Genomic DNA, 9,540 nt, shown 5'->3' with positions numbered 1-9,540 from the left:
CCTAAGGTGGCTCCCTTATCTAAGAATTGTGGAAAAAGGAGGATTGGGATAAAGGAAGGTTGGATAAGGGAGCACGGAAGCATAGGTGGGTTTTTAAACACAAAGCAAAGAAAACCAGTCTACAAAGCACAATCCCAGAGAACTTAAATAACAATGAGGACACTAAGAGAGACTTACATAGATCAAATCTACATGGGAAGTAAAAAAAGACAAGATCTCCTGAGTAAATCCAGAGCATGGGGACCTTGGGGTAGGGTTGAGGGCAGAGGGGAGAGGCAGGGAGGGGAGCAGAGAAAAATGTAGAGCTCAATAAAAATCAATTAAAAAAGAAGAAAAGAAAGAAGACAGATGGACAGAAGGAAGAAAAGAAAGAAAAGAGAGAAAGGAAGGAAGGAAGGAAGGAAGGAAGGAAGAAACTGAGGCTTCCTGCCTGCTTTATCTCAAGCTCCTAAGCATCATTTTCCTTCCCCACGAGGCATTCTCCATCATTAGTTATTGTTATCTCAGTGAACAGGTATCTGACAGGAACAACTTCAAGGATGACAGACTTGGTTTAGGTCATGTTTTTGGAGTTATCAGTTCATCATGGAAGCACGTATATGGTGGAATAGAATAGTTTAACTCAAGACAGCGAAGAAGCAGAAAGAAGAACATATAAGAAAGGACCAACACAGATACAAAACACTTAAGAAATACCCCCCGCCACTCCTATTACAACAACCAACTTATTACAACTAGCCCTCATCTCTTTCACCTTCCAATCACTCTTTCATTGTATGAATCCATCAATATATTAAACCACTGAGCAGATCACAGCCTTCATTTTTATTTCTGGAAACTCCCTAAGACAGACACAGAAGTGCAATTTTATTAACCTAATCAACTTGACAGCCACCATTAACCCCCATTCCACCAACAAAGATGGAGTCCTTGTGGAATATGGCTCTAGACTCCTCATCACCAAACAGCCCTTCTTACTTCCTTATTTTGAAACAGGTGTTTGGATCAGAACTTTTAAGAGATCAGTCTGACAGGCCAACTAAAGGATTTTATGTTTGTGTAAATAATTGCAATATAATAGGGTCTGGGAAACAATGGCTACATTAGTTGAACTCACATTTTCAAGAATGACAGAGGAATGAATTCTAAACCCATCCATTCTTAGAATTTTCTAGAAAAATCTCATCTTCCTTTCAGTAGCTTATTTAATAGAAACGAGAGATAGTAAGTAAGTAAACCCTCTTGTAATGTATGCCACATGCCAACAGCCCATCTTAAATTAGATATAATCCTGGACCCACATCACATTTTTTCTTTTCATTAGAATAACAGTAGTAATAATTTATTGATGAATGGGAAGAAAGGGAAGGGAAATTGCTTCAGACTGCTACATAGGAAGAGAAATCCAATAGCCCCTTTACCTTTTAGCACTAAAAGCTCGAATTAAAATGATTGAACATTGCATTATAAATATCAATATAAAAGGGAATGGGAATGTGAGAAAATAATCCTGGTCGTAATGAAAGCAATGGGGATATTGAGACTGGATGTGACCAGATGGGACAGGCAGGCACCACTTGAGACAGTCTGACTTGTCCATACCAACCTCTGGCAGCAGCATGGGTGAAGTAGGCAGCCTGAAAATAGACCATCCTTACCACCACACCGTGGTTTCACTCTTCTGCCTTGGCCAGACCAGTCTCAGCTCACCAGGTCGCTAGGGAACAGGCAGAGCCCCTAGTGCTCTTTCCTAGGTAGCATTCTTTCCTAGCCTCTTCCATCTGCTGGGCTGCAAACCTAGCCTCTTCCACTCGCAGTTTTTGCAAGCTTCCCATTATGACAGCTCTTACACAATATCTGGCTTGTGCTAAACCTGTGTTAAACCCTTGCTGTCTGGCACTCAATGCTTTAGATCAGATCAAGTCTGTAAGATTCACTGTGTAGTCTTCATAGTCTGCAAAGAAACTGAATACGTACTGGGATTTCTCTTTGCTTGTATTTTATCTTCTTACCTAGATGGAGGAAAGTCCCAACCAGAATCAGTCACACAGGCAAGAAATCGTGCCTAAGACCAAACTGTCTCCAATGGTACTGAGGAAAAGTAATATGGAAGTTACCTCTAAACGAATCATTGGACAGTCCTCTCAAATTAAATTATGTATATTTCTGAGCTATATGAGGAATTGGAGTAATGGCTTGAAACCCAAGTCAGGTTATCAGTGAAATAATAACTCAAGGAAACCATGGTAAGCAACGCAGAGGCAGAATGAATGGCCCTGAAGGCAGAGGCCACTGCTTCCAGCCATTGCAGAATTTTTATAGGGGACTCAGAGAGAGGCTCATTCATATTTAATGGGTCTTCTACTTCAGTGGCTGAACTCTGAAGTTATGAGTCCAAAAGATGGATTTACATCACAGCTGTGCTGAAACTGATCCAGAATTTGTGTGCTACAGTGCCTGGGGGAAACCATCTGCTTGGATTAAGCATCTGAGAACCTGTGAAGCTACAATCACACAACACTCTAAGTGATATTAAAAGAATTTAGTGTCCATTTCCCAGAATGCCTGAAGGTGGGATAGTAGAGTGGTACTTGTCAGCTGTTGTCACGAAAATGCTACGTGACAACCAGGCAATCTTGGTGGCAAACAACAGTAAACTGGTGTTCCCACGCTCACTGGTCAGTGGATCAGCTGGTACCTCTGCTTCAGCTGCAGACCCAAAAGCCACCAGAGCTCAGTCTGCATTGCACTTGACTCTGGCTGCAGGGAAAGGATTGCTCCAGGCTACTCTATCTGGCTGGTACTTCTTTCAGACATCGACCATTTGCCCCACCCGCAAGGATCCACTCTAGGAAAAGACAGTGCAGCCAGTAAACCCAGCCACAGAAGCATCTCTTATTCCTCTATCCAAGCCATACCCACTCACATCCCATCAGCTGATGCAAGGCTCAGCTAACCCAAACCTGGAGGTGTGTGATAGGTAGGTATAGTCTTCTTGGGAAGAATATGGTTGGAGAATAAGACTAACAGAATGAATAACTGAGGCTAAGATACTTGTTGGTAAAGTTGAGCAGCAGCATTTGGCCTTGGAAATGTTTCTTAGAATTTCAAATGTTCACTTCTACTCCTTTGTTGGTAAATATAGGGCTATACATCTCAGAAGTCAAAGGAGGCAGAACTGGTGATGTTTCCTATCTTAAATTCATGTCTTCTTTCCAGTGCAGTCCACATAGATGTCCCAGAACAAATTATTTAAATGCCTTATGCCTTAGTTTCCTTTTTTTGTGAATAAGATTAATGATAGCACATCAATTCTTTCACAATTCTATACGTTGAATTGTGTCTATACATTAAATTGAGCCTCACCTAACACAGACCCTAGTAGGTTTAAGTAGCACATCTCTCTTATTCCATCTTTACTTCATCACTATCTTATTATTGTTCCATCTTTACTTCATCACTATCCATTGTGCCCTTGCTCTCTCTGTGATTGGACACCTCTGTTTCTCTCCCCACCCAATAATCCATGAGTGCCACACTCTATCCTAGCCCATCCTACTGTTCTACACTAGGCCTCTTTCCAAGCTTGAGTAGACCTTGATCCTGTGTGCGCTGGGTCCATATAGTAACCAAGGGAGCCTGAACTCTCAAAGGAAGGTTGAGAAGGTCTGTAATCCCAGAGACAATGAGCATATTCAGAGTTCCTACCTCACAATGGGACCTATTATGACAAATCTAATGGACCAGAGGACTTGCTGGCCCCAAGGAGTACTGAGATTCACAAAGCTTCACTTTGAGTTTTGTATTTTTATTTAGTTCTTCGAGCACTGGTTCTTTCTTACATTGGGTTTTCGTTATATCCACATACCACCACCACCACCCTGCAACTCTTCCCAGGTCCACCCACCTTTCCTATCTACCCAAGTTTATATTTTCTTTTTTTTTTAAGCTGGGCGATGGTGGTGCACGCCTTTAATCCCAGCACTCGGGAAGCAGAGGCAGGTGGATCTCTGTGAGTTCGAGACCAGCCTGGTCTACAGAGCTAGTTCCAGGACAGGCTCCAAAGCCACAGAGAAACCGTGTCTCGAAAAACCAAAAATAAATAAATAAAAAAAGAAAGAAAGAAAGGAAGAAAAAACGTGAAGAAATTTAACAGTTGCCAGTCACTCCAGGATTAGGGATAGGATTGTGTGACCACATCCTCTCTACATTCTGGGATTTGTTCTGGGTTGGGCTTGCCCAAGTCTTATGCATGCTGTTATAATCACTGTGAATTTTTTATGTAGATCTCCTGCTGTGGCTGTAAGGTATTTCCTTATAATAATCCATTGCCTGTAGCTTTTACAACTTTTTTATTATTTTGCAATGATCCCTGAAGCTTAGGGATAAATGGTACATATATTCCATTTATTGCTGAGCTGAGTGTTAGGCGATTTCTTATTTTCTACACCTTGGCCAGTTGTGGGTCATTGTATTAACTTCCATCTACTATAAATAGAATCTTCTCTGATGAGGCTTGAGAGAGCATTGATCTATGGGTATAATGAAAAGTACTTCATATATCAGGGTTTGAATCTGAAATACCCCTACTACATGTTTAAATTATTTGTCACCAACTAATGACACAGTGTTGAAATATTGTGGAACCCTTTAATCATGAAGTCTGTCTGGCAGAAATGGATCATGGAGGACGAGCCTTGAAAGTCATGTTCTGCATCTACCAAAGTAGGGGGAATTTCTGTCTCCTGTACACCTTTCATTAAGGACAGAGCTGTCCTAGCTGTTCTGCCTTCTCTACCATGATAGGCTGTGTCCATAAACTTGGGAGCCCAAATAAACCCCCATACCCTAAAGTTTCTTGTGTCATGGATTCTGTCACAGCAACAAGAAAGGTAACTAATGTATTTGACTTAGTCTTGTGACCCTGGTTTTTGCCATTTCCAGTTTTATCAATGAGTTTACAGACCTGAATATATTTTGCATCCTATTGAAACTATTGCCTACGGAGGCAATGAATTCCAAAGAATCAAAAAAAAAAAAACAAACTATTTTAGTAATGTATGATATTCCTGAATGTTTATAACCTTCCTCCCTTTTGTGTCTTCTCAGCATGAATTCACACATGTATTTACTGAACACAGTATTGTATCACATGAAGGAAGTCTCAGCCAGGTTTATTGTCAGAGATGAGTTGGCCAAGCCCATTCCATTACTTTCTACAATACTTTGAATAGCAAAAGTTGCAGAGCAAACTCCCCTCTGCCACATATACACACCATGCCAAAGTTTTCACACCACAACACACATATAAGCACATAGACACATTCCACAATATTTGGTCATTTTATTTATACCTTAAGTTCCCATCATCTAGGGCAAAAAAAAAGTATTAACAAGAATGATTGCAGGAAAGAAATTTTCATTTTAAAGTTTGCAGCAAATTTCATTAATTATGTTGTGATGCAATTAAGCATTTCATTTCAGAGCTATTAAAATTTAAATTATTTATTAATAATTACAGATCATTACCTGATAGTGTTCAGTCTGCAGAACAGCAAATGAATAATTTAGCAGCTTTGACATGGCTTTCCCTGTATTGCCCTGTTTAGATGCTATCTGTATTTGTACGTGTCAGCTTGTCAATGTATGAGCTTGTTTGGATGAACTCACCTACTGTGCCTTCTGTGTATATAGGAGCCTGCCGCATTCTGAATTTAGTTTAGAATGTTTTCCCCTTAAAGCTCACAACATAAAGATAAAACAGGAATAATGGTAATGTTATATTGATAAACTGTGCAATCCTCATCACCGAGATGGACTTCAGTTCTAAGAGCAGAGTTATACTTACTCATCACAGGATCTTTCCTATAGCCCTCTTCTCTCCTCCAGGATCTTTAATACTTATTATTATCGCATAAATACTACACACAGGTACGATCACAGATGAATACCTTTGTTTAAATGCTGTTTAAAGATTTATTTCAATCGAAGCTAAAACAAAATTATTAAAGCTTAAATGTATGAAAGGATCACGTGACAGATTAATGCAAGTAGAAATTGACAAGTGAGTACTGATGTTACTTACATAAGGACCAAAGTCCAGTTGCTATTGATTTTAACCCATCAATTCTGACATCTGCCAGAGTGGTTCACCCTAATGTTTTATCTAGGAAAAATTTTAAGTCACACCGGAGATAGGAGATTTCTTTTATGTATTTATATATTTATATATGTGTGTACACATATACATCTTAAATAAATATATGTACATACATACATACACACACACACACACACACCTGAGAGAATCACACTTGACCAACGTGGACTTAAGTATACTATGATAGACAGTGATTGTCATTATGAAGTCAGTGTGAACAATTACTTTGTGTTTGTGGAGTGTGTGGTGTTGCGTGCATATATGTGGGTGGACATGTCTATGTATGTGAAGAGGCCAGGGTAGAATATCAAATACCTTTTTCTAAAACTCTCAGCCTTTTCTTGAGACAGGTACTCTCAATGAATTGGACGCTCATCATTCTGGCTAAGTGGCCTATTGAACTTTTGAAATCTACCTGTGTCTATGTTGCCAGTCTCTACCCCTGCACATTCAATGCCGGTATCACAGATTACACAGCAATGCCAGTTGTCTTTACGTGTGCACTGGTGGATTGAGCTCAGACTCTCACACTTACAGCAAGATGTCTCTCCAGATGTGTCAATCGTTTCTTCCTGCGGTACAAATACTGTACTGAACGCTGTAGACACAGTAGTGAATAGACAGAGGTGAGAGGCATTCTTCAATTCAAAATAAAAACCCAATGGCTTCATAGGATTGTCTTTTCCCTCGATATTCCAGTCCTCAGTGCAGTAACCCTGTTGTGGATGGATTCACATTAAGGCGCTGTGTTTTCATACACATCCTGCCAAAACCTGGATAGGAATTGTAAGGGAGACTTGCATTTTGTAGTAGCATAACTCTTCCTCAAACCCCAGCAGGCTTTCGTTTCCCCTTGTCATGAGTGCTGTGCTTATACTACTGGGCAATTTCTCCTATTGCAGATCCCCAGAGAATTTTTCATTGTGATAAAATATACATAGCCTACAATGTATCATTTTAACCATTCACAAGTGAATAATTTGGTAGCATTAATATTTACAATGTTGGGTAACCATCACTACTATCTACCTGCTGAACATGTTCATTTATCATGTACAGCCAAAATTCTCTACCCAATACCTAAGCTTTGCAGCCCCCTCCCCCCCCCCTGCACACACAACTCCATGCCCATGCAAATGTATGTTTTTCTGTCTCAGGCGTATTTTATTTAGTGTTTTTTTTTTCCAAGAAACATCCATGTAGTGTCTATCAAATTTTCTTTCTTTAAAAGGCTTAAAATCACCTGTATAGTACCTTTATTGATAGGTTCTTGGACTAGTTCTGCTTCTTAGCTATTATGAAAAATATTGCTTTTAAGATTAGTATATAACTATCTGTGAGCATCTAAGTTAAGTTCTCTGGAATATTTGCTGAATAACAGTTCTGTGTAGGATGGTAGTTTCATGAGACTAACCCCTTGAGAAACTGCTGTAGTGTTTTCTGTCTGCAGTTGTAACATTTAATGCTCTCTGGATAGTCCTGGTTTCTTCACATCCTGATACTCGGTGTATAAATGCGTATTGGGTAACATGATCTTGTAATATTAAATCTTTCATTCTTGCTGGAAAGAATGTGGATCAACGGAAACACTTCTCCAGTAATGGTGGAAGGGTATACTTGTACAGCTACGTTGGAAAACAATATGGCAGTTTCTCAGAAAATTAGGAATTGACCCACCTAAAGACACAGCTATACCACTCCTGGGTATATACCCAAAGAGCACTCTACCATACAAAGACACTTCTCAACTATGTTCATAGCAGCTTTTTCGTAATAGCTAGAAACTAGAAACAACCCAGATGTCTATCAACTGGAGAATAGGTAAACACAATGTGGTACATTTACACAAAGGAGTATTAGTCAGCTGTTAAAAACAATGGCATCACGAAATTTGCCAGCAAATGGACCGAACTAGACATGGTGATCCCAAAGTACCCCAAGACCCAGAAAGGCAAACATGGTATGTGCTCTCTGATAGGGGGATATTAGCTGTACAGTAAAGGATAACAATGCTACAGTCCACAGACCCAAAGATGCTAAGTAACAAGGAAGGCTCAAGGAGAGACATATGAATCTCACCGTGAAGGGGACATAGAATAGATATTATAGGTGAATGGGAGAGGGATCTGAATAAGGGTATGGGCCTGGGAATAGGAGAGATCAGGTGAGCTGAGGAACAGAGAAGGGAGTATTAAGAAACACAACTGGAATCAGGTGTATCTCTGGCGTGAGCTAGAAACCTAGTGCAATGAAAACTCCCAGGAATCTATGAGGGGACCCTGGCTAAGATTATTAGCAATGGGGGATATGGATCCTAACCAGACAAGACTTGCAGCGAAGGGTTTGGGACCCTAACCCAGCCACATAACCTTTGACCTACAATTTCCCCTGCCTACAAGATATTCTGGGGTAAACGTAGCACAGAAATCATGGGAGTGGGCAACTGATGACTGCTCCAGCTTGAAATACGTACCATGAAAGGGAGCCCACTCCTGAAACTGCCAGCGGGGCACTGGGCAGCACAGAGACCTGGGCTAGAACCAAACATGACTGAAAAAAAAAAGTCAATGAAATGATTCCTAGTGATATTCTGATACATTCCTAGACTGTTGGATAGCCAAATTGTCAGAGAGGCTTCACCTAGCAACTGGTGGAAACAGATGCAGAGACCCACAGCCAAACATTAGGTGAACCTCATGGAACCCTGTGGAATAGGGGGGAGGGAGGATTATGGGAGCCAAAAGAGCCAAGACAATACAAGAAAACCCACAGAATCAATTTACCTTGGCTCGCAGGGGCTCACAAGGACTGAACCACCAACCAGGGAGCGTGCATGGGCCTAACCTTGGCCCTCTGCACATATATGTAATTGTGTAGTTTGGTCTTCTTGTGGGACTCCTAACAGCTGAAGCAGGAGCTGCTTCTAACTCTTTTTACCTGTTTGGGGGACCCTTTCCTCCTACTGAATTACCTTTCCAAGTCTTAATAAGAGAGGAGATCCGTAGTCTTACTGCAACTTGATGTGCTATGGCTGGCTGATATAATGGGAGGCCTGCTCTTTTCTAAAGAGAAGCGGGGAGAGGATCTGTAGTATAGAAGGACTGGGAGAAGAAAAGGGAAGAAAAACTGATTGGATTGGAAATTTCAATTAATATTAAAAATTTAAGAAACATTCATTCTTATTTCATTCCTTCTTTATCATCCCACTAGACTTATAATCTATTTGATAGAAATGTAGTTACCCCAGATCTCTTTAAGTTATTTGTATGGAATAGTTTTTCCATCTTTCTCTTTAAATTACTTTCACTGTGTGTGTGTGCGTGTGTGTGTGTGTGTGTGTGTGTGTGTGTGTATCTGTCTATCTGTCTCTTGTATAGCCT

General features: G+C 40.4%; 1 pseudogene; it reads left to right on the top strand.

Moving 5' to 3' along the window:
- The window catches only part of LOC101994498, a 58,588-nt pseudogene extending 51,913 nt beyond the window's left edge, over positions 1-6,675 (top strand).
- The last annotated feature ends 2,865 nt before the right edge of the window (positions 6,676-9,540 follow it).

Source organism: Microtus ochrogaster, chromosome 17 (assembly GCF_000317375.1).
Source record: "Microtus ochrogaster isolate Prairie Vole_2 chromosome 17, MicOch1.0, whole genome shotgun sequence".
Classification (NCBI taxonomy): domain Eukaryota; kingdom Metazoa; phylum Chordata; class Mammalia; order Rodentia; family Cricetidae; genus Microtus; species Microtus ochrogaster.
The sequence above is the reverse complement of the archived record's forward strand: the minus strand, read 5'-3'. Positions and strand labels throughout refer to the sequence as shown.